Here is a 25,052-nt window from a genome sequence, read left to right on the forward strand (position 1 = left end):
TGATTTGTGCAGCTGGCACTTACACAGCAGATAACCCAGGCTGACAGTGACCTTGACAGCACTGCTGCAGTAATATTTGCTGGGAAGGCTGAACAGGTCTCCACCTATTTCTCCTGAGCAGGAGCTACCAGCACACTGGTATTTACCAACACGTGCCAAAGCAATCCCTGTGAATGGTGTGGAAGCACGGCTCTTCCTGTACCTGATTTTTTTCTGCCCTGGGTGGGATGCTTTGGAGGTACACGAAGGCAACAACTCCACCCATACTCCAGCTCTGGAATTAAAGGCAAAGTGAAGGTCCTTCCCCCCTTCTCCTTTTTAAGTAATTACCAGCAAATCCTAACTCTAACTTATTTGGAGAGCAGGCTGCTGGGGAGATTAAAGAGTTACAAACAAAAGCAGTATCACTTTTTTTTTTGGTCTGTTCCCTCTCATTTCCCTGCCAAGGCCGGTGTTTGCAGTGCTCTGCTTTTCGCTGACTACAGCTGATACTGCTCCTGCGTAAAGCTGTGGGAAAAGCTCCACCAGGACTCTGGGGCAATCACGTACATCCCAAAAAATCCACCAAGGGAATGGGCGGTGGCAGGACTGACACGGGTCTCTGCACGGGCTGGTGGGCCTTTGAAGGCTTCATCTTACGTCTGAGCCCTGCAAGCCTTCCCACCCTCTGATGGAAAAAGCTTGCCACATTCTCGCAGCTGAGCTACATGTGCATTTCTCATGCCATAAATGGACAGCCTGGGCTGAGTTTAAGCCTTTGCTCTGCTACAGTGATTCCACACAGGCATCACAGCCAGAGCAAAACAAAACAAGCAAACAAGATAGAAGGTGAGGGGCAAGAACGGGGAGGAGAGAAAACTCCAAAGGGAAATGCAGCCTACACAGACCCAGCATGAACCTGGGGCTGGCTCTCTGCAGAGCCTTTCAGATGCTTCTGTAAAGGGAGTAAAAACATTCAGTAGTCTGTAAAGGGAGTAAAAACATCCAGTAGTGGTTCTATTTTTTTATTTTTCAATTATTATTTTTTCTTATTTGCTATTTTTAAACATTTAGATTGTGTGCCTCAGTTTCCTTAGCTATAAATGGGAGAGAATGTGTCGCCGTGTAAAAGAAGCAGGGAAAATGGCAATATTTATACCTCATTGCCTCCTTGGAGCCAAAAGGAAGTTTATGCCCACATTGTCCTTCAGATGAGAAGACATGAGGCCTGAAATGCTGGGCATCAACATTAAGGAAAAGAGGTCCTGCTGTCCAAAGAAACCAGAATACTAGAGACTGGTAAAAGTGCTGGAATGCCTGCAAATGCTGGGGTCTAGAGCAAACACCTGTAACACAAATGTGTGACAGTTTCCACCCACTCCCTTTTGTTATTTTCATCCCATCTGAATTCCAGCTCTGCCAATTCACTCTCACATCTGTTCTCAGACTTGGTATCAGCGCCGATTTAATCACATTCCTTCCATTTACTGAGCTGGAAGTGCAGGCTATGTACGAGCCAGAAGGAATTAACCCCTTCCCTCCGTTGGCCCTGCTAGTGCTCCTCCAACACCATGTGTCCTCTGGTGGACAGCCAGCTGATGAGGAGTGCTTGCCCTGTGAGTAGAGGCTTACATGCTGAGGCTTTTTCAGCCCAGATGAGAGGCAGCTTTGGGGATACTGAACAGCAGCCTCTTAGTAACTCTAAAGAGATTATCAGGAAGATGGAGCCAACCTCTTCATAATGGCGTTTGGTGGAAATATTAAAGGCAACAGATATATGTTGAAATGAGGGTAGCTGGGACCACAATACCTTTTTGTCCATGAGGATATCCAAACACGTTTCTTACTGAGCCTGTGCAAAAACCATCCTTAAAGATTTTCAAGGCAGAAATGGCTAAAACTCTGAGCCGCCTGGTCAACTCCACAGCTCACCCTGCTTAGATCAGGAGGTTGACCTAGAGACTCCTGTGGTACTTTCCAACCTCAGTTATCCCATAGGCCTATTCTCTTCATGACCAGAGTGCCGTTGTTCATCACTACTCTTTGAGATTTCCATCACAGTGTGTATATACCACTCCAAGACATCTACTCTATGCAAAGGTACCCCAAAGACTTTGTGGACTGCAATATGAAGAGCAGCTGCAAAACTGAAAAAAAGAGTGAGCAATTTTGTGCCTCAAAAAAGGATGATGAATCGCTGTTAAAAACAGGACAATAAAAATTTGGGCTAAATAGTCAGCACTGTTTACAACAAAGTTGATTCTTGCTGCCTTGTGAAGCAGTGCAGCAGGAGGGTTGCTGCTGATGGAGCTGTTTTCCTTGTCTCTGTACCACCTCACACAGCTCCTGCCCTTGGGCTCTCAACTATTCCCCTAACTTGGAAAAAAGTGCAGTCCCAAACCAGGTGCTTGGATCCTTTGATAGGCTGCAAGATGCTGCTCTGGGAGGTACATCCTTCAGCTGAGCTCTTGTAGGCTTCAGGACTGAAATTACAGAGGAACTTCTTTTTCCTGTCTTGCTTTCTAGAGATAGCACCAGGATATTAGGACTTTGAAGTGCTCCTATACTACAGTGAGTGGGTTAATAGATAATCTGTGTGGGTCTCTTTGGAGGCTGCTTGACTTGCAAGCAGAAATGAGAGATCTGCACACTATATTGGCACTTTTGCTTAGTGCACAGAGCAGTATCTACAAGCAAATCAGGCTGCCAGGCCCTTTGTCCTACTTACTATACGAAAACATGGAAGTGGATTAAGACCCAGGCAGATGTGACAGGCTCACTATCCTCTGCTTAAATGATGGTTAAAGTACAGTTTAAAGTGCTCCTTCCCTTGGAAAACAACAACAACAAACAACAAAGACAAAAAGCACTGCTACAACATTTACCACTGCTCCAAACAACAGAATTTGTCCAGATTTGCAATGACCCTGAAAAGGACAGTCTCCTCTCAATTCATGCTTCCTGTCCCCTAGGCAGGTGCCAAATCTCCTGGGTTTTTCTTCTCACAGCTTCTTTCCATTTCACTCCATCTTAACAGCTGTAAATGTCTCTGGTAAATTGTGCTAGTACATTTCCATTAACATTAGCAAAAGGAGGAAAAAAAAAAAAAAGCCAGCTCTGCTGACAAAAACTGTCGGTGTATGAAGATTAATCTTTATATAGCATGCAGAACACAAGTCTGTTCTACATCTTCCAGCACAGCCTGTACCTTGTTTCTTCTCCTTCTCTACAATCGCTTTCAAGAAGTCACCGTATTTTAGCATTAATATGTTCACACCTCTATTCTCTCAGGATTCACAATTCATGCTGTAGTTGGCAAACTATTTCTCCTCCTGCTAACAGCGCTGAAGACAAATGGAGTTACCCAAATTCCTACCAAGTAAAATACAGATTTGCTCTGTTTTGCAGAAATACTCACAGGTTCAGCTTATTTATAGCTGGGAGCATGGAAAGAGTTAAAGCTTTTGCCATATTAAATTGTGACCTCAAACCAAATGTGCAGGAGGCCTGCCCTGGCATGGACAAGATGGCAGGGCAAGCATTAAAGCGCCGAGTATGGTAAATTAGAACTTTGAAGATCATCTCAGTTGGGAACAATTTTGGTAAATTTTTAAACACATGTTACCAACTCTCCTTCTCCTCCCCCTCCAAAACAGCCTCTTAGGATTGGTCACTTTGGAGAAAAAATAAAATAAAGGGTTGACACTTGACATATTCTATCCATCCATAAATGTAAACATGCCTGAACTGCAGTGGGATTTTTCTTTTACCGAAGAGCATGTGGAAGCAATTACCTGAATGTAAATGTGATAAAGAACGGATGAAATGCAAACCAAATGATGCCTTATTACTTAATATAAAGAGACTGTTCTGTGAGATCAAAGTTGCGCAGCGCAAAATGTAATGGGCTTCATGGGAGAGAAAGGCTTCAGAGATTTGTTTAAAACATGGCTTCATTTTGATGAAATGCTAAGTAGGCAGAATTGGAGTAGGTTTAAGGAGTTTACCAGACCCTAACCTATGGTCCTTAGTAACTTCTCTCCTTTCACCTTCTCCCACTCCATGTAGTTCCCAAATGCTGTCATGATCGGGATGAGAAACTCTCCTGGCTTCATCACGGCAGGGGATGAGAGCCACTCCATCCCAAGGCATGTAAGAAGTGTCACCACCTCCAGCACCCCTGGGGACGTGGGAAGGCAGAGATCAAAATGCTCCGTGTGTTTCCACAGCTTCCCTTGTGCTCAGAGACCTGCAGCCCCCAGGAATCACTTCATGCACAGGTGCTGCCCCAGCACGTATTTGTCCTTTGAATCACTAAAAATGAGAAGAGGCAGTGAGAAAACTTCTCCCAGGAATAAAAGAACTGAAGGGAAGAAGACCTAGAGGGTAATTTCCAATTGTTTTCTTACCATATGGCATTTATAAATATAAATTTATAAATATATAAATAAAACAAATTCCCATCAAGAGCCCTTTTTACCCTCTACCGCCTTCTCCAGCGTTAGTTTTGCTTCCTTTCTTTACAGTTATCTATCTTTTTCAAAAGCTACATGTAGCAGACAAGGAGAAGGAATGTTAGGAAAGTGACACAGTGTTTTTGCAAAACTCCACCACAACAAAGGATTTCATCCTCTTGGCCTATTCTACCCTTCCCTCCCGTGCCCCTCCCATTCTGGGAGTTGCTGTTTATTGCTTTTGCCCAGATATTGTTTCTGATCATGCAGATTAGGCCATCATCTCTGTCAGAAGGCTGTAGAGTATCTAGCACAATGATTGATAACACTGGGTCCCACCAGAACGCAAATCAATGAGCAATAAAGTTATGCATCCAAGTCACGCTTAGGGAAAGTGACCTAACTTTGGACTGGAAGCATTAATTAAAAAGAAAAAAAAAAAAAAAGTATTAAGCTAGGAACATTGGGTTTTGATTTACTGAAAGGATTAAAAAATAACGCAAGTGAAAAGAGCATGCACAGGATTAAAGCTGCCTATCTCCCAAAGCACTATGTCCTTAAAAGAAATCGTAGATGTTAATCTCCTAAAGAGACTGTTTTCTTCTGCTTTTCAATTACATGCAATAATAATGATCATTTTGTGAATGAAAATCATGCTTACGCCTCCAATAAAACCCAGGATAGTGTACCTCACTCATGCTAAGCTAACAAGCTTGTCCAAAAAACCAGCCATCATGATTGAATCAGATGTTTTCCCCTCTCATCGGTGACAAATTATTTAATATTGTTATTGAAACCTCCTTGTAATGCATTATTTTTGCAGTGGACACAGTGTTTAGAGTAGCTTAGGGAGCAAATATGAAATGCTGTCTCCACCTCAAAGGATGTAGAGTTTAAGGTGGTTTTGATCCTGCCAACAATAATTCTTTCATTTTAGATGGATTGTACATGGGAATAAATATCAAAATGATACCAAGCATATGCACAGTCATAATTAGATGTGAGCATAACGTTGCAAGATGAGACAAAAAGGAGAAAATAAATAAAGGAAAAGGTAGCAATTGAGTACAGCTCTCCTGGGTGAGTTAAATGCTCATTCTGACACTGTGGCAGCTTTCTGGTTTCTTTTCTCTGTCTTGCTTGAAGCCAGAAGCCAAAGGAGCAGCGAGAGCTGGGAACAATGGGACAGGGGGAATGAGGTCAGTGCTGATCCACAGCACCAACAGAACAGTTCAGAGTAACAGCCAGGTGGCAAAAGTAGCTATCCACTTAGTACCAGCAGGTCTTCACCTTTCAAATATGGCCCTAAATTTGTAAGTGATTAATTATCCCATCTCAGTATTGCTCATAGTCCACCCAAAATTTAACTCGGACCCAGACAAATGCAGGGTTTGAGGTTGCTCTCACTCTAGCAGCTGAGTCATTCACTGCATCAGTAACAGGTTTGGGTCATCTCCCACTGGAAACTAAAAGTTGGTCAGTAGCTCCTCATTAGCTTATTATCTTCATTACGTGGGGGTAATAGTCAAGTCAGAATCACTTGCTAGTATGTGGGTCATATGCATAGGAGCTCGTTTTGTACCCTCCAGAGCATCAGCACTCCATCATCTCACTGACTGCTCATTTTAAAAAATAAAATCTGTAACTGCAAGCTAACCATCAGAGACATAGCTGGTCCAAAACATGCCTCCTCACCACTCTTGCTCCAGCAAAGTTCAGTCTCCTTCTCACAATGCAGCTGCATAAAAGGTGGATATATATATTTTAAAATTTTTGCATATTTGTGCTGTGAGGCCTTTGTTAATCTTCCAAGACTTCTCCAGAAGCAAGCTGGCAGTGATTTCAGTGAGAGGGTGAGACACCAGGCTCTGGGACAGCCTTCCGCATAGGATGTTGGCTGCATGCTTGGTGGATTTGTTCTGAAGCACATTCTAAGGCACGACAGACCCCCTGCTAAACAAGCCCATACAAACAGAGCCACTTTTGTTATGAAATTCCACTTAAATTTGCAATGTTAGGAATGTGTTGAATTGATTCACACCTTTGAATTCATAAAGCCAGAGCCTGCTCCTTGCACACCACACTTCGTAACAGCTTGAATTCACACAGCTGTAACTGCAAGCAGAAGCCAGCCTCAGTCCTTGAGTTTTTGATGTACATTCTCAGGAAGACTCCTCCCTGTTCCCAGCATGGTAGTCAGGTGAACTGCTAGACCAGCATGCCAAGGGAACTGCTCTATGCATCCTCCTTGGCTGCGGATGTCAAGTTGGATTGTAGAGAGACAGTCTTTGTCCACTTTAAATTTGCTATTTATTTCCTTTTATAAGCATTTTCCAGATTATCTTTTTTCTTCTGGGTGGTGAAAGATTTCTCTAAAATGGAATGAAACGGGTTGATCCTGAAGGAGATGTGGGAGGCAGTTTAGGGGAAAATTAATTGGACCGAATGGAGAGCTTCAACAACGGCAAGTGTACAGTCCTACAGCTGGGAAGGAATAGCCACATACATCAGCACATGTCAAGGGCTGACTTGCTGGAAAGGAGAAGGATCTGGGCGTCCTGGTGGACAACAGGTTGGTCATGAGCCAGCAGTGTGCCTTGGTGGCGAAGGTGGCCAGGTGGTATCCTGGGGTGCATTAAAAAGAGTGCGGCCAGCAGGTTGAGGAGGTGATCCTCCCCATCTACTCTGCCTTAGTGAGGCCACATTTGGAATACTGTGTCCAGTTCTGGGCTCCCTAGTTCAGGAAAGACAGGGAATATCTAGGGAGAGTCCAGAGGAGGACCACAAATATGACTGGGGGCCTGGAACATCTCCCTTATGAGGCAAGGCTGAGAGACCTGGGTCTGTTCAGCCTGGGGAAGAGGCTGGGGGGTTCTTATCAATGCTTATAAATATCTAACAGGTGGCAGCCAAGTGGATGGGGTGAAGCTCTTTTCAGTGGTGCCCAGTGACAGGGCAAGGAGCAACAGGCACAAACTGGAACACAGGAAGTTTCATATGAACATGAGGAAAAATGTCTTTACTTTGAGGTTTGCAAAGCACTGGAATGAGAAATTATGGAGTCTCCTTCACTGGAGATCTTAGAGACCCATCTGGATACTTTCCTGTACAACCTACTGTAGGGAACCTATTTTGGCAGGGAAGTTGGACTAAATGGTCTGCAGAGGCACCTTCCAACCCCTATTCTGAGATGCTGTGATTCGGTAATGTTGAAAAGGCATCTAAGCTACTAACAGGAATATATAACAAAAGGTGACGGTGTTGAAGTACGCTCAGGGCAGCGGTGTGTGGGGTGCCAGGGGCACACATTCAGCTCAAAGGCTGCTCCAGGTGTCCCTTCAGCCGTTCATGATCTCATCTGTTTTCATTTGTTTCAGAGAGTTGAACTGGTGCTCTCTCAAACTTGACCTGTGCTGCCTAATTGTGTGAGGACGTAACCCGGTGTCTGCAACATCACAGCCGCATTCATGATGAATTGAATTTGTCAGCTGCTGGGCTGTGGTCTTATAATGTGCTATATTATTAAGTTTCTGTGCCCTAAGATGCCAGTTAATGGAATAACCTCTTTGTCTTTATTAGAAAGAGTCCACAGGTTTATTAAGTTGCATAATTTACAACCAATAACGTAATCAATAAAACATTAACAAACATGTAACCTTAGTCAAACCTCCCATATTGATCTATTTAAACATTCTCATAAAGCCTGCCTTTGGCCAGCACACGCACACAGTCCCGGTGGCAACCCCAAAAAGCCCTTTATGCTTTAAGGTGTGGGCAGTGGAGGACAAAATGAATTCAATTGGAAATACATCTCATTTTCCTCTGCTCTTCACTTTGGAAAGGTCACTGTTCAGTGCTTGTACATAGAGATACAGCTGCATCTCTCCTGAAACCACACTGCAAACACAACCATTCATGCCATTTAGTCCAGGGATGCTGAATAGCCAGAGGGTGCTGGTGGATGTATCAGAGTCCCTCAAGGCTGTGCCTGGTGCTGCCCCTTTAGCAAGCCATGTGCAGCATCTCTCTTGTGTCTTGCGCCTGTCCCTGGGCCAGAGATGGGCTTTTCACCTGAAATACCCAGGGCAGGTACAGAAATTTGTTCTTTGGATCTCTTGTTTTGGAAGGTCTGATTTGCTCTTTCATGCCTCATCTTTACAGGGAAAATACAACATATTGCAAAATATAGTGGTCACCACAGAGTTAAGAATAGTTGAAAGCATTCTCCTAACACAGACTTTGAAAGCTGCAATATCTGGTCAGGCTTGACCGTGGTGTTTCTCAGGAAAGCTTTAACCATCTACAGTGTCACTGACCTTTATCTATCCCTGTGTCTGCATCAGGTAGCAAGTTGTCTTTGACCAGGAAAGCAACTCATTCCTCTACCACAATACTTCATGTAAATGTATTTTCCAATAAAAAAAAAAAAAGCTTCTGAGCTTGTGATGTCTCATGAGTGCATTTCAGTGCATGATACCACTATACCTGCAGTTACGGTTTTGATGCAATCAGGAGAGCTAGTATTTTATTATCCCTCCTCTCCATTTTCAAGACTGTGGAAAAAAAACCCATCAGGCACTATCTGCTATTCCCTAGTTATGTGCATTATGGCACGACAGAATTGCATCAATGATAATTTAACAGGTAATTTAGAACTAGACTGGAGAAAGCAGCAGGTAAATCATCCCAGGGAACATTCCTGAACAGGAAAGAAAGAAGAGCCAAGACACAACTTGTCTGTCCATAGTTTCAGTGATTTTCTGAATGCATACACATAATTTCTGGAACATCTAAATATCTAGTCTTTTTGTAATCTTTATCCTCAAGTGATCCATTTATGTCAGATAACATTATTTTCTTTATTATTTACTTTGGCAGGGGGGTTGGACTCGATGATCTCTGGAGGTCCCTTCCAACCCCTACAATTCTGTGATTCTGTGATTATGGACAACACTTTAAAAAAAAAACAAAAGCAAAACAACATGAAATCATCTATTCATTTTGAAAGACTTTGGAAGGTTTTTCTTTCAAAAGAGATGCAGGTGAGACAGAGAAATAAAGCTTCCCAGCAAATGTTGGGTACTCGTGTGCAGAGTTCCCACATCCTCTTTGGAGACTTTATCATTTAACAGCCACAACTCCCCTTTATTAGATCACTATAAAACAAGTGCCCGGAGGGAGTCAGAAATGAATTGAATTTTGTAGATTTAAATGATTGTGTGGGACCTTTTTGGTTTAATATATACCCTGGAGAGGTTTGCTACTAGAACTTGGGAACTTTATAATAAGAATAATTCCTTAGCTGGAGATCTTTATCTTGTTACATTAATGATTCACTGGGGGATTATACTGGAAAATTAAGGGAAATTTTTAAGAAGGCTATTAGATCAAATGTTCTTATGGAGACATGTACAGAGATGGTCAACGAAGATTTATAAGGTGATGAGATAAGAAGTTTGCTGCCTTTGTGCTATACGTACAGGGCAGCTGGTGGCTTCAGCATTAGTTCCTGCCTGCAGTGTTACTCAGTGCTGTCACCAGCGTGCAGCAAGGTAAGGCTCTGCAGGCTGCGTCCCACTTGTGTGCTGCAAAGTCTGCATTCACCAGCAAGGGCGAAGTTCTGCTTTTGGACCCATTTATTTATTTATTTTTTATATCTTTCTCTTAATCCCAGACTTTTGGCAGTACTTGCACTCAGCCCTGCCACATCAGTCCCAGCATGTACTGTTTATAGTGCCTGCAGTTCCTGCTGGGTTTGGTTACTGTTCCAGGTCTCTAAATAGAAACTGTGAGGTCTCCCAAGATGTGCCATTTGGAGAACGCAGATTCTAATCGTACTTTACCCATCCAAAATATTTGCCACATTTCTGACATTTATATTTACCACTGCAAAGAACTTTGAAGACCTATTTCCTGAGTCATGCATTTTACCTGTGATCACAGCCCGCTAGTTTAATGATAATATCAGGGAATTGGATGATCAACTGCAATCCCCACAGCTGAAGCTAAGCATCCAAAAATAACAAAATGATTAGGAACATGTGGAGTGGTATTTTAGGCCTGAGGAAGATGATATTTTCACCCAGCTAGGAAAAATCCCCATTGACATTCAAGAGAAATGAAGAACCCTTGTACCCTTTGCAAGTCCAAGCTCTTGAAGCAAAACTGGAAAGAAATGTGGAACACAGGAGCATACACTGGCACTTTACAATCAGGTCTCCTTCAAGATCTGAGAATAAGTTTATAGTAATGGATTTATCTATGGTCATAGCCAGCCACCAGAGAGGTGAAGGACAAAGAATGCTGGGTTTTGACTGACAGCAAACACAGAGAGAGCTGTAGCCACCAGAGCTGCCCAAGGAGCCCAGCTTGGCCCATTCACTAACAGCATCTGCTCATCTGCTCATACTTCTGGAGAAGCATGAGTGCTGTCCTATAAGAAGCGTGGGCCCTTGGTGGGCCATACACCAAGCACTCCTCCCCTTCTTTCTGTTGTTACTGATTCCTCCATCCACAACAAGTGGAAGTTAATCCCCATGGCCACTTCGTCCCTCCTTTGAACAAATGTCCCAACGTAGCTGTGAAGTTGAATGTAAGAACCTGAGGAGGATGGAGGCGGAGAGGCCAAAGTTAAACTCCACTGCCACAGACACAAGGAGAAGAAAATCTGGAACGTTCCTCTGAAACTCAGCAAGAGCTGTGGAAATCCCATGTCTCCTGGGATCGAGTCTCCTGAGAACGATTTTGGATGAAGAGCCCTCTATGGTCAACATTTATATGAAGAAAGAATGAGAGTACTGTGAAGACTATAATACGCGCTTTACTCAGTACAGATTTGGAAAAAGAATGTCAAAGAAAGTGAATTTAAATTCCTCTGAATGCAATTAGAGTTGACAAGATTTCTCACGGTGAGAGACTGCGTTAAAGCAAAAGCTAAAAGTTCCCATCCAGTTCATAAAGCCTTAGGTAGCTATTGGTAATATGAATTAAATTAATCAAAATGGGTAAAAGCTAATGATTCTCCTGGGAACAAAATTAGCTCCTTAATGAAAGAAATGGAGTTCAGAAATTATAATAGAATATTAGCAGATGTGCCCTTTGGAAATTATAAATTTGCAAAATCCCCTTATGTAGATATTAGTTTGAGTCAAATTATCTCTAAATCTGACCCTGGAGATGTGACGTGAATATGCACACTATGATCTGTTCAGGAGGTCTTGAAACCCTCTGTCAGCAGTTCTGCTGAGCAAGGAGAGATGCCACAGAGCACTTTCCCAAATTAGCAACGGGACACAAAACCCAGACTTCTTATATTCTGCTAAACTCATGCTAAGGAGTCATGCTGCCTTCTGTGGACTTGGGGTTGCTGAGAATAATTATCCAACAGAAGAGACTTTATGGAAGAGTCACATCTCGGTAGGACACATGTGGTTCCTGTCCTTGGGGCCATCCCAGGCAATGGAAGTTCTGCTCTGGATGTCACATAAAAGACAATTTATCTGCATGAATTGGTGTAGTGAGGAACAAGAGGCTCATCAGAGATCCAAGACACATCAGTCACAGCAAACATACAAAATCCCAGAAAATAAGCAAACAAAATTTGTATGATGAATTGCTAATGTTGAGACTACAAAGAATTTATTATGTTTTTATGGCTCTTTCCAGCCAAGAACTTTTCTCAGCCATTTATGGAAAACATAAAAGCCACTGGGAGTTAAACAGGATAAAAACTAGATTTAAATCATCCTTACACATGCTGCTCACATCAGCATACAGCTGTTTTTCAGCATTTGGAGTCCTTGAAACTTTTAAGCCATTTATAACAGCATGTGATTGGTATGAAAAATAGCACAGGCTTTCTTTTTATAAAAAGAAACCACGCTCCAGGGTGCTGGATACAGGGACTCCAGACAAGAAAGATGTTATTGGCATTTGTGGACCCAAAAAACTCTTCCTGCCTCACGCTATCTTACAGCAGTCTTGATGCCTCCATCCTGGTAAAAGAAGGAGGGAGAAATTCCCTCTGGTGAAGGGGGTTCGTGTACAGCACAAAGCATGCCCGAGTCTCTCTTATGAGGATGCAACGTTCATAATTTAGGGAATGAGGTCTTCCCTTTGTTTTTGTATCAATGGCACAAGTGTCAGTACTGTAAGCTTTATCTGCTGTCCTGCCAAGGTTGATTCAGCTCTGCTTGGGCTGTCAGAGGTTTGCATGCTCCATGCAGTAAAGCACCAACCATTCAAGCATCTTGGGCAGGGGAAAGTTCAATGGTCCTTGGGAAAGTAACTCCCACCACAAAAAAAGGAATAATTCCAAGTTTGCACAAATAAAAAGGTTAAACGAAGACAGTAGAAAAATACAGACAGAAAAAGAGACAGTCCAAGAGGTGCCAAGGGCAACTCTCATGGAAGAAATACGACCTATCCTGTCCTTCTGAAGTCTATGTACAAATGACTATGGGAAAGAGAGGCCCGGCTGAAAGCAGTGGGATTGGCATACTGTCTGAGACCACATAATGTCAGCACAAGACACAGAAATCTGTGATTTTTCTGTGCTCAATCTGAAGATGCTTTGCAGAGATGAATCGGTGACATTATTCCTATTTTCCTGACAGGCAAATTGAAATAAAAAGAAAATCGAATGACTTTGCCCAAGTTTTAAAGAACAGCAGTCCAGCCTTATAAAGGTTTTTAAGGTTTCAAAAGTTAACTTAGTTCTGAACTGCAATGAGACCCCAAAGATTGTAATTCTCAGCAAAGGGGAATTTAAAAACTCAGTGTATTTCAGGTTGATTGACAGGTTTTGTTGTAATAGAAACTGAAACATTCTGTTTTGACTTTGACTTTAAAAGTTAATATTATGTTTTAGCAAAATAATAATAAAAAAAGCTAATACAAAGTTTAAAAAATCAAGGCAGAATGAGATGTTTCTACACTGCATTGTCAGTACTTTTTCCACTGGTTTTCATAGAATCTTATCATACAATAATAAAATGACTTGGGCTGGAAAGGCCCTCAAAAATCATCTATTTCCATCTCCCTGCCATGGAATATAATTGTTCTGTTTTTCTGACCAACTGTGCCAGGAACAAAACTCTGACAGCTCTTTGCTGTCTAAAGATGCATTTTAAGACTTCTTTAATACAAGAAATACCATTTTGTATGATCAGCAAAAAAATTATCTTTTCTGCAGGGTTTTGAAACTGCCAAACTGAGTCTGACACCAAATTCATTCAGGTCCACATGTCTTATTCATAGCCTTAATTTGCCTGATCTCTTTTTGAACTTGTTTTTAGCTGACGTCTGCAACGTTATGTAGCAACAAGTCCCACGGTCTTTAAGTTTATATTAATATATGAAAGAAAAAAAGAATACTTTGGTTTCAAGCTTGCTGCTTTGGTGTTCCACTGGGTTCTTGTGCTGGCAGAAAAAAATCAACAGCCTTTCCTCATTCACCTGCCCAACAACACTGTCTTAAATATTTAAACTTCTCTGATATTCTCCCTCAAAACTTGTCTCAGATTTTGTTATTTTGAGTGATTTCATCTTACTATTCCAATTAACTGTATCTTGTTTGCAGAACTAATCATTTTGTAAGCCTCCAATTTTGTTGGTTAACACACAGATTCATAGAGCAAGAGATTTGCTGCCTGGTAACTCCCCCTCCTCAAGTCCCTTGTGGATTCCACAAAAGTCTCTCCTTCCTTAAAAGCCTATGGTGAGAGACCTTGTCAAAAGCATTGTGAAACATAATGTGCTTGCTAGATCTCTTGTATGCTTTAAAGGTAAGTATTCTGTGCAGTCCTGTACATTTATTGTTGTGTATAAGAACTCTGTTTATGATTGTTTCTACAAATCTGACTGTTTCTTAATGGAGGTTTACTGATCTGTAGTTCCCAAACATGCTCGCAGTCATTACTAAAGACTAGTGGTGTGTTTGTACGTTTGTCATTCTGAAAAAAGAAAAGTGATAGGTTACATACCACAATTAGTTGCTCAGTCTTTTCACATTTTAATTATGGTATAACTCGTGGATGATCTTTGACTTGTTCCCATGATTTGCTCAGTAATCTCTAAAATATCCGTTCTGGTGTGAGACTGTCACAGGTAATGAATAGTGAAACCAGCATTTCATTTCCTCTTTCCACTATGGCCTTATGTCCCTTGACACTTCTTTTTTCTCCTCATCATCTACTGTTCTATTGAGCTTTTCCTGCTCCAAAGGTGGGTGCATTTGCTATTATTGATAATGCTACTTTTACTATCACTGGTACATTTCAAGTCCTTAGTAAAGCTCTCCTGAAAATCCGTTTTGTCCAAAGTTAATTAGTTTCACATTTAACATTTAACATGCAAGAATTTATCTTTTCCCTTTGTGTTACTTTCACACACTGTGGGAAGGGGAATATTTCTTTCCTTTCTAATAGTTTTCTCTTACTGCTAACCAGAGTGGTTTTCTGAAGTGTTGTTTTTATGTTTAACATGCTACCTACAGTCTACCTGCTGTCTGCACATACTTCATCCTTTCACTTTCTATTTTTCTTTACATGAGTGTCTTCAGTACTGAATAATGCTTAGTGACAAATACTGGAACCTATTGTTGATATTTAGCACAAATATTAGTCAAGAGATATTTTGTGACTAGTACCACCTGAGGAGTATAAAATGATAACAACTACAGGATCAGTTTAATTCCTTTGTCAATTGTTGACATTTTTATTTCACAACCATAGGCTAAGAATGAGAAAATGCAATAAATCTCTGGTAAAAAACATTTCTGTCTCCTAGTCCAGTGATTTATCCTCTAGCCCATAGCACTATTTAACCGTTTAGCTTGCATTTCCCAGACAGGCACTTGTAAGATCTAGATTATTTTCTACCTTTCTTATACATTTCCCACCTGCCCACTATCAAATGACCCATGCATAAAATGAGAATGACAGAACATCCTCGCTTGAGAGACATGTGAGATGCCTCTAATCACGAGCCATGGAGCTACCAGCTCAGTGAGTGCTTTATGTGAGAAAGTTTTTATGCTCCTTGCCACATGATACTCATTTTCTCTGGAGATTTTCAAACCTCAGGCTCTTCATCTGCTTATTTTGTGAAAATGAAGTCTCCTTGCTGAGATGTAAGACCTGATACCTGTAAAAAATGGATTTACGCTTACTGTTAAGGATTACCCATGATTTGCTTTATTTGGGGAAAGATATCATTCGCTGAAATGAACAAGATTTCCCTGAAGCATAGTAAGAAGGGATGAGCCTCCTTGAATCGAAGGCGTTACGACTCCTATGAACTGTCTTGGGGGAAGTTTCAACATTTGTGAGTCTGAAGTGAACCTCTGAAAGGCATCTTTCATTGTTTAAACATGATGACTGTAGCTGAGAAGCGCATGGCTTATTCCAGAACAGCTAGCAGGGCAGAAGGCAGCTGCTTGAGCATAGCTTAACAACAATCTATAGACAACTTTCATTTATGGACACCTCCCAGTATCTCAGGGGCTTTCTGGCAGCAAACAATCATTGGTTTCCCCTCACCTGGATGGAGAGATTTCCTGCCATGGCACTAAACAGAGTGCTCCCACATGTCCAGTGTGTTCCTGCTCTGGGCTGGCAGCAAGGTTTCCAGAGGATGATGACTATGCTGCATGAGTCTGCTTTGACTGCTGCTCAGGCCTTCAGCTGTTTCTTAATACAACGAGATCAGAAGATGGCACTTCTGCCTGGGATTCAGGTACTACAGAGAACCTTGACCAAAATACTCATTACGCAGCACTTATCTTCATAAGGCTGAAACATTTAACAAGTCTGATGTACCACCCATCTTAGCAGACATATCAAGGTACTGCCACAAAGGAGGTTCGTGCTCCTGTTGCAGGCTTGGAGCCCCCTAGAAGTTGTCTGTGTCTGATATGGAGCTGAAAGGAACACCTAAAAATGAGTCAATTGCACTGGGAAAAGCTCCTTGTTTATTTCCATTAGAAACAACACTGTATTTTTATATTTATAATATAAACACTTTTTGAAATAACAAAAGCTGTTTTTAAAGGAGTCAGTAACTCACAGATGCAGAGTGAATAATTTACTAGAGTATTTTTTTTTCTGGTGGCCCTCTGGGCAAACAACATCAAGGATAACAAGAAGGCTAAGTACTAATAGTTGGACTCATTAAAAATTACATACATGAATTAAAGTATCTGTTTGAAGGCACTCTTACATTTTCTAATAAGTCTCCTAATGAATATCAAAATACAATTTTCCATATGAAAAGGACAAGCAAAAAACAAATTGTTTAGCAGCTCAGCCTTATTTACAGTGACCTTGCAGGATTCCTAAAACCTCATCACCCCACCTGTTAAATGCATTGTACAGTGAGTTTGTATGTAAATTAGTCAGATAAAGACGTCAGATGTGAGACATATCAGCTTCAGTTGATGGTGCCAGCACTGGAGAGAAAAAGTGAATAATGAAGAGCAGCATAACTGGATGCAGGAGGAAGAAGATCTTTCAGGTCACTGGGCCGGTAAACAGAAAGCAAAATTTAATTTAGACTGATGTTATAAGTCCAGATGAGGTGAACCAAGATAGAGTGCATCCGAAGCAGGAGGGCAGTGCAGAGCAACTTAACCAGAAGAGAACTGTTCTCCAGGTTTGTTTCCATGGTGCCCTCCAAGCCGCTAGACCCAAGGCTGGCTCCAGCATGGGTGGGCTAGGTGGAGCAGCTCAGAGTCCTTCAGCCAGAAGAGGGGCTGACACTTCTGTACTGCCTCCTTTGGAGTGCTGTGCTCAGTCATCCCTTCATGTGGAAAGGACTCTGTGTCCCATGTTTGGGTGCAGCTTTCAGCCAGGCCAAGGGAAGGCTTTATAAGATGCCTTATGGAGGCAAACTGGAGCAGAGGATGTGCCTGGAGGAGAAGCAAGTCTTCTTCAGTGACAAGATGAGATCACAATGATGAAGAAAGAGCAGGGCTATCCCACCTGCCCTGTGAGTAACCATCCCAGTGATGAGGACTGTCAGCTCCAGACACTGTGCTGCTTGCTGCCAAGAGGCACAACACCAGGCCCTGGGAGTTACAGGTGGCTCAGAGGGCAATAATCTTGCTCTGAAATCCACAATAAATGGAGCCTTTTGCACCCATCAGTGTTTCGGTAGATGATCTTAGAAGCAAAAGTCTGAGGAGAAGGGGAGAAGACCAGAAACGTGGAACGCTGTCAGTCTTTGCTTTACTCTCAAGTCTGAGGCGGGGGCTTGAGAGAAAGTCTGGCTTTAACACTCAGACAGCAAATACAGGCACCACCATCCTCCCCCAGATTCACTATCAGACATTTTAACATGTGTGATTGCAGTAGAGCCTCACATCGGGACGTAATGGGACATATAAGCTCCTAGCTGCTACTTGCTAATTGCTCTTCCCTGTTAGCCCAAACAGTGGAGACCTCTGCCAGGCAGCCAGGGTGCATCCGAGCGTTATACTTTTAGCATATGGACCATTAAAACTCCTAGCAAAAAGAACAGTTTAAACTGCTTGATGCTCTGGTAGGATTTTTGCCATCTGGTACCCTGCCTCTTCTGCTGGCAGAAGCCAAGGTTGGATGCAGCTCTAGGATACTAACTGCAGTGTCATTTCCATACAAATTGTGAGCTTGGGGCAGGCCCATCAGAAAGCATTTGCCTTGCAAATGTTTTTCCTGCCTCTTTTGAGCTGTGTATCAGGACGCCAAAGGAAATACAGGATCTTCTCAAGAATAACACTGGTGCTTCCACAGTGTGGACCAGGAAGAGATGAGCCGAAGTTGTTGATGCTTATTTTATTCACTCTTGTTGAAAATGGAAAAAGGGATGCTGCAATATCCCTCCTTTCTGGCAGGAGGGATCATCCAGTGAGAGATGTGCTACTGTCTGGTCATGGTGGTGTTTAGAGTTTCAGTCAAAAGCAGACTCAGACTAATTTTGTGCCAACCACCAAGGAGGTGAAATCACAGAGCAAACATTGTAACTAATATACTTCTTCAACAAGAAGAATGAAAACCCAGTTCATTATATTAGCTCCTACCTCTACATGCAGTCCAGATTCACCCCATAACAGATCATTGCTGGATGTGAATTTGAACACCAGCACATACATTCACTAGACACGTGTGTGATCTGGGGTCTCCCCTAAACAAGGATGCTTTATTCTTTGGGGCTACAGTGAAAAGATGGTCTTGCCCTCCTGAGGCTGCCTGTGTAATCTGGTCCTCAAGTAATTCACACAGATAAAACTGAGCTCATAATTTTTCCTCAATTCGAACTAAAAGGTACGCATGTTGTTCCTTCCTCCCCACTCCAAAATGATCTCTGTACAAAACTGATGCTACTACTTACAGCAGTACTTCCCAGGAACTGTGCTGAGGACACTGGGTGAGTGAGGGAGATGTTCTCACACAGAATTAGGGTAGACATGCTCTGCATTTCAGAAGGAGCCTGCAGATTCATCAAGGAGACAGGCCCTTAGGTGATGCCTATCTAAAAGCTACTGTCTGCAGATGGCTACAGGGGCAGTTCTAATATTTTATCACAGAATCCTCAGAGTTGGAAGAGACCTTTAAATGCCATTTAGTCCAACTCCCCTGCAATGAACAGGGACATCCACAGCTCAGTTTGGTTGCCCAGGGCCTGAACCAGCCAGGCCTTGGAAGTCTCCAGGGATAGGGCATCTACCACATCCCTAGGACAACCTGTTCCAGTGCCTCACCATCCTCACTGTGAAAGACTTCTTCCTTATATCCAACCTAAATATACCCCCTTTAAGTATGAAACCATTTCCCCTTGTCCTGATTCCTCACCAGCTGTAGAGGTATTACCTACCATAAGGTACATTCACAAGTATGCCACACCTAAATGTAGCCTATTCTGAATGCAGATTTTTTCAATATATTACTTAAAAAGTAACTTACGAGACCCCTTTGGCTGTAGAGGCAGGCTCTAGGAAAGCCAGTGCCTGAGCACATCTCTTGACAGCCTGAGGAACCCCAGCCTGCTCTGCTACCAAAGGCCATTTTAGAGTGGGCAGATAGAGGGACCTACTGGGTGAGATTTATATACCACACTCCCAGCAAAAAGATTCATTGTGAAGGATCTCCTGCTAAAATCTTTCGCCTATTCTAATATCTATACAGTTATTAAAAGCTCCAGGGCTTTGTCAAGTATTTTTTATTAACAGATATGAAAAAAAATGGAGCCTTTGTTCAAGAGCTAAAACATCCAGACAAAACCTGAAGGACTTTATGCTGTGAATACCTGTTCCACCAGTGATAGCTGAACAACAAAATTGACACAGCTGATATTGCTACAGGTAGAGAGGCAGGAAGGAAACAGAGCCCTGAAAATAAAGCCTTTCACAAGTCTTTAGTCCTGAACTCCATCCAAGTGGCAAAAACGTAGCAACCACTTTTTTCCACTTTTCCTTTGTGCCCCACATAATGCTAGGCGTAAAGCTGGCACCTGAACAACAACAGCTACATCTGCATAGCAAGCCATTATCACACGCGTTTTGCCTTCAGCACGCCATCAGCTCTGCAGTAAGAACGCAGGGATGGCTTAAGCTGGTATCAATCCTTCCACCAGGCTTTTCTGTTTACTTTTTCAACTTCTGCTGCCTTTTCACTGAGGTGCGGCAGTGTCACTTACAACTCCCCCAGGATATGTTAGATAAATACACAGCTTATTCAAGCAGCCCCGACATCCTCTCGGAGCAGATGAAAGCTCCCTCTCAGCTGGAAGATATTTGCGACAGCTCAATGCCCAGCTCCCTCCCTGCCTCTGTCCCTACCTCCCTCTCTGCATCCCCGCGGTTCCAGGCCGGCACAGGGAGGTTTGGCGAGGCATCTGGTGCCATTCGTGCGTGACAGGCTGTTGGAGGGATGGCCTGCACCTTGGGTGGAGGGTGTTGGGAGAGCAGCTGCAGCTCTGCGCTTCCCCTGTGGGTATTTTAAAACAACTGTTTATCTGCTTACTTCCAAGAAATTCTTGCTTTGTGACTTCTGCAGATTTAAAGTCACATTAACAGTCCCTGCGTGTTTTCTTTTCTTTCTTTCTTTTTTTTTTTTTTCTGTAATAAATCTAAGCAAGGCAAACAAAATGATCCTCAGGCCTCTTCGCCTTAAGTCCTTTCATCCCAATAACCTAAGGCATCTTCCCTCTTTTTCAAATATCTTGGAATAACGTGTTACTGTGACCTGAGCCTCACTGTTTTTGCTGTTTTTCCTTGCAGCTCAAGCTCTTGGAGAATCTCAGATTTCATTAAAAATATTTTTGAAGCAGATAAGTGCTCTCAGAGATCAGCCTGAAAGCAAAACTCGAGTGCAAGTAGGAGATCAGCAGCCAGGACTCAGAGAGCAGACGCACACAGCTTTTAGCTGTTAAGACATGCTGTGCAACAGACTCTTCACTTCCTTCTTGCTCCTTCACTGTGGAGACTGAATGAGGATGGTTTTGCTTTGTGCTGAAGGTGCCAGGCTAATTCCCTGCTGCTGGAGAAGTCTGTGAACGTTGTGTGGTGTAACCCAGGAATGATGATTGTGTTGCTAGTTATAAGATTTTTGGGGGAATGGGCAATGATGTGAGTCCATCACCTCCCGTACACCTGGAGCTATAAAAAAGCAGACTACAGACTCTTTAGCAGGGTCTGTTGTGAATGAATGAGGGGAAGTGGTTTCAAACTAAAAGAGGGGAGATTTAGATTGGATATAATGAAGATTTTTACAGTAAAGGTGGTGCAGCATTGGATCAAGTTGCCCAGAGTGGTGGTGGATGCCCCGTCCCTGGAGACTTTCAAGGTCAGGCTGGTCCAGGACAAGAGGAAGTTTTGGTAAAATGGCTGTAATAATATCCATTGTGCAAGCAAGTCTTTAGGTATAAACAGAGATGCTATCAAAGCCTTTCTTACAACTTTTTTCCCCTGTAAATTAATTTATTTAATTACTTTTATTCCTCCTGCATTTAATTGGAAAAAATTCCAGCCCCAGCCTTGATTTACTCTTGGTTAAATTGCTTGTCCTTGTTCCCATTAAGCCACACATTCAGATCCATTTCTGTGGAGCTCTGCTGTCACCATCCTTGCAGTCCTTTGGCACAGCCTTGATTTATTCTGCAGAAGCACATAGCTGGCTTGCTACCTTTGCACCAAAGCTCATTCCCAAAAATTACTGCTGCTCAACCTGGGCTTGACATCAAGCTTATTGCTGGCTTGTGGTTCATTGTTTTTTACCCCCCATCTTCTCTCTCCCTGTCAGTCACTGTCATCATCTGAGGGACCTGGCACAAAGGCTGGAGCAACACGATGTGCCTGATGTGGGCAGGAAGCCAGCACGTTTTGTGTGGGTTAACTGTCCTCCTCGCAGAGCGCATCCCTCAGCTCAGGCATATGCCAGCAGTCAGCTATTCCTCTGCACCTCCTCCACTCCCCTGTTATTCCTCCCACTCAGGCTTTCATGCTCAACCCAAGTTGATTAAAACATTGCTGTCATTATAAAGGAAAAAAAAAAAAAAAAGACAGGGGATTGTGTATGGGGGGAGTAAAATTTCCTTGCAGCTGCTGCTTCTGTCAGCCGGCAGGTTGCCTTTAAACTCTTCCTGATAGAAAGCAGCAGACTGCTCTGGCTTTCCTTTCCCTGCTGCTGAAGGGCTCCTGCATGCAGACATTTCCACACCATAGCTACCTGAAGCAGCCTGCCATTGGCACGTGATAGCAAGTGGGATGCCTGCCAGCACCATTCTGGCTGCCCACGGCTGAGTGCATGGGCTCCTGCTCTCCTGGTAGAGCCCAACCCAGTCACACTGTGATGGGACATGTGGAGATGATGGTGTGACTGTGTGCAGGCTATCTGATAGGGAAAGACAAGGCAGTGGTGTTATTAGCATGGCAGAACCATGCCTGGAAGGCTGTGATCCCTCTTCCATGTCATGTCTGACCCACTGAGGAATGGACACAATAGAAGCCTGTGGTTGGGAACATCTCTGAGCTCTAGGAGGGGTTTTTGTGAAAAGCAGCTTGAATTCAGATGTAGAGAACAGCTGGCACATATCCTTGGGATAGGCCAAACCCCACCACATAAACATATTGTACCTTACTATTGCTGGGGTCTTCAGCACTCAATCCAAACCTTACAGCCTGAGATATCTGCTTGCAAGTTGTTATAATGAGCAGAATGATATACTTATTATCTTCGCTTGGGAGCAAATGTCATTCCCCCACACAATCTGCAGGAACAGCTAGTGACTTCCAAATCATGCAAACAGGGGAAGCAGATAGCTGGGAGTGTACCTTTGCTTTGACAATAAATTATTGCACTTCACAAATAAGATCAAAACATGCTCAGCAAAATAAGGAATGCCACCACGCCAATTTTGGACATGCTTTCACTCTCCTTTTTTCTTTACTAGTTCTCAGAAAGTCCTTATTCCTTTGGGCCTGTCCCCATGGCACTGATTCCCTTCTCACAGAAGTGGACAGAAGTACATAAAATTTGGTTTCATAATGCAGGAAAACCCTGGTGTGCAGCAAAATGCGCTTATTAAATGGTCTTTCAGCCATCTAAAATGTAAAAGATTTAATAAAAAAAGACGAAAGCAGATCATAGTCTGAGAAACTCTTAAATCCTTGGTTTTATTTGTACTTCTACAGCTCAAGGCACAGAAAAAAGCCACACTTCAGCTCGATGCCTTATGAGTGATGATGCACATTTTCAATGTGACAGCAATGAAAGAACAAGGGCTCTCCACTTCAAGCATCCTAAAAGGAACCCGAGTTTCAGAGACAGCACAGCCAACTGTCCTACAAAGAAGAGATTTCATTTTTTATGAGATAAGTGGCCATTTTAAAAAACATGACAGTTAGTTTTCCCATGATTAGTCAATGCAGACTTTAGCACCATCTGTTTTATAGGATACAGCAGATACGAAAAGGAATGAGCTATTTAATTGTTAGAACAGGACTACCAACCTTTTTCTGTTTCTTCATTGATGAAACTTGCATTCCAGTGAGTCTGTTGCATGACTTGCTATCTTAAAGCTGAACTCCTGAACTTTCCAAATCATTTGGAAATATTGGAACTTCATATTGGTCCAATACTAATTTCCATTCTCCATCATTGGCAATACATTCAGTATTTCTCCCAAGAAAAAATTTCAGGGAAATGTTCAAATCAAATGACTTTATTTTTAAAATAAAGGTGTGTTTCATTTTACATCCAAATTTGAAATCAGAATAAAAAGTATCTTCAGAAGGACAAGAAAATGGAGCCTAGGAGCATTGTGTTCTAAACCAGTTCTTGTAAATTGTTCTTATATCTCCAAGTCTATTCTTCAATTGTATTTCAAATATTGCCAACCTGTGCTGACAAATTCTCCCAGCATGGATTCAGCTCTTTCACCTCGCTTGGTGGGCTGAAATTGCACATCTACAGACAAGGATGAAAATGGGCATCTTAACTAAAAGGCCACAGGCTAAACAAACTTCACCCACGTAGGGTCTGATATAGATGTCCATCAGAAAAATGGTGAATGCAATTACCAGCTGACCAGTCCTAGCATGTTGATGCTAGAATTATACAAATGACGGCCTGATGAAAGGATGTACTTGTTCAAAGCACATTTGCCTAGCTCACTAATCTCTGTAGAAACCCTGTTGGGAAATCCTTTGAATCCAATACCTGATAAATGAATTTGGCAAGTGAATAAATGTTCCACGAGCCTGTTATTGAAATACAGTACACCTGTTTAAAGAATGCTGCCTTACATTTATTTTCACTTTCATAAAGAGCTGCACATTTGCTCTTCAAAAGTGTTTTTTGATGATGGAGAGAGAAAAGCTGATGCTGAAACAGAGCCAACATCTCTGCATTGCCTGAAGGAGCTGTGTGGATGCATCCTGAATAAAGAGTGTCTGGCTCACCACAGTTCCCTTTGCTCAGGGCAGGAGAAGTTCCCCAGAGGCAGAATCGCTGCCTTAAGCCTGGACAGACATCTCTGTGAGTCCTGATGCCTGTGTGAGTTTTGTCCACCCTAGCTGTGGAAGTCGGACACAAAGGGAAATGCTCTGAAAGGAAGGAGTGCAGATGTTTGTTGGTGGAAGAGCAGTGAAGGTGTGACTTCAAGCTTATCATAAAGTATTCTGTAATCTTTACAGTGAAAAATGGTAAGCATCACCAATGCATGTTAGTGAATAAACATCCACCTTGTCCACAAGGACTTCAGTCAGTGGGTATCAGCGTGTATGCAATGAATTTTATGACTTTGACTTTAACATCCGCACTTCACGGCTGCTTTGATCAGACAATTGATATTCCAGAGAGGTTGCTTCGATGTGGAAATGAGCTTCAGCAGAGGACTCTGCATAGGTCTGGTGAAGGAGAAATTGGAAATTCCCTGGGCATGCCAAAGAGAAAGGCTCACAAAGACACAGCACTTAGGGCACAGGAGGGGAACTTCAGGGCAGACTTTTCGGACTATTGTTGTAGCAAATAGGTTCCCAGGCAGAAGAATTTCTGTGTCACAGCTAATAATATGTATGGAAGGTGACCTCTACATTTGTAAAAATGAACATCGTATTTTTTGAGGCACATATTAAAAACCAGT

The sequence above is a fragment of the Lagopus leucura genome, unplaced genomic scaffold (genome assembly GCF_019238085.1).
Source record: "Lagopus leucura isolate 7727_CA_CO unplaced genomic scaffold, USGS_WTPT01 Super-Scaffold_100002, whole genome shotgun sequence".
Lineage (NCBI taxonomy): Eukaryota > Metazoa > Chordata > Aves > Galliformes > Phasianidae > Lagopus > Lagopus leucura.